Below are 1,787 nucleotides of genomic sequence, written 5' to 3' on the forward strand. Positions count from 1 at the left end.
TGGGATTGGAATGAAAACTGACCTTTTCCAATCCTGTGGCCAGTGCTGAGTTTTCCAAATTTGCTGGCATATCGAGTGCAGCACTTTCACAGCATCATCTTTCAGGATTTGAAATAGCTCAACTGGAATTCCATCACCTCCACTAGCTTTGGTCGTGGTGATGCTTTCTAAGGCCCAGTTGACTTCACATTCTAGGATGTCTGGCTCTAGGTGAGTGATCATACCATCATGATTATCTTGGTTATGAAGATCTTTTTTGTACAGTTCTTCTGTGTATTCTTGCCACCTCTTCTTAATTGACATCTAATCTTACTGCATTGTGGTCAGAAAAGATGCTTGGAATGATTTCAATTTTTTTGAATTTACCAAGGCTAGATTTATAGCCGAGGATGTGATCTATCCTGGAGAAGGTTCTGTGTGCACTTAGTAAAAGGGGAAATTCATTGTTTTGGGATGAAATGTCCTATAGATATCAATTAGGTCTAACTGGTCCATTGTATCATTTAAAGTTTGTGTTTCCTTGTTAATTTTCTGTTTAGTTTATCAATCCATAGGTGTGAGTGGGGTATTAAAGTCTTCCACTATTATTGTGTTACTGTTAATTTCCCCTTTCATACTTGTTAGCATTTGCCTTACATATTGCAGTGCTCCTATGTTGGGTGCATATATATTTATAATTGCTATATATTCTTCTTGGATTGATCTTTTGATCATTATGTAGTGTCCTTCTTTGTCTCTTTTCACAGCCTTTATTCTAAAGTCTATTTTATCTGATATGAGTATTGCTACTCCTGCTTTCTTTTGGTCTCCATTTGCGTGAAATATCTTTTTCCAGCCTTTCACTTTCAGTCTGTATGTTTCCCTTGTTTTGAGGTAGGTCTCTGGTAGACAGCACATAGAGGGTCTTGTTTTTGTCTCCATTCAGCCAATCTTTGTCTTTTGGTTGGGACATTCAACCCATTTACATTTAAGGTAATTATTGATAAGTATGATCCCATTGCCATTTACTTTGTTGTTTTGGGTACAAGTTTATAAACCTTTTCTGTGTTTCCTGTCTAGAGAAGATCCTTTAGCATTTGTTGAAGAGATGGTTTGGTGGTGCTGAATTCTCTCAGCTTTTGCTTGTCTGTAAAGCTTTTGACTTCTCCTTCATATTTGAATGAGATCCTTGCTGGGTACAGTAATCTGGGTTGTAGGTTTTTCTGTTTCATCACTTTGAGTATGTCCTGCCATTCCCTTCTGGCCTGAAGAGTTTCTATTGAAGGATCAGCTGTTATCCTTATGGGGAATCCCTCCTTCGACCATGGGATTCTCCAGGCAAGAGTACTAGAAAGATTTAAAATCATAGTATGTCTAAATAACAAGATATGTGTGATAATGGAGCAGGTGTAAACTTAGACTGAAATAATAGAAGTGTTCTGTTCAGATCAAGGAAGATAAGCTTCAATGTATTTATTGTTGTATTTAAAAAAAAATTCTGACAGTTATAGGTGTCTTCCTTGAAATGAGGTATTAACCAGACAGAGGCAACAGACACATTTATTAAGGACCTACTATATACCAGGTTATACGCTTGCTGTCATCCAAATCTCACAACATCTCTGTGAAACACTTTCAAAGAAGACTATAGCAACTGAACCTAGAGAGGTTAATAAGTTGTTTGTGGTAAAGCTGATATTTGATCTCAGATTATTGTTAACTCTAAAACTAATAGCCACACCACCACATCAGGCTCTCAAAGGGCTCTAACTTCTGAAGGGAGCTATCTGGGTGTGGGAATGAATGGA

The sequence above is a fragment of the Oryx dammah genome, unplaced genomic scaffold (assembly GCF_014754425.2).
Source record: "Oryx dammah isolate SB20612 unplaced genomic scaffold, SCBI_Odam_1.1 HiC_scaffold_1, whole genome shotgun sequence".
NCBI lineage: Eukaryota > Metazoa > Chordata > Mammalia > Artiodactyla > Bovidae > Oryx > Oryx dammah.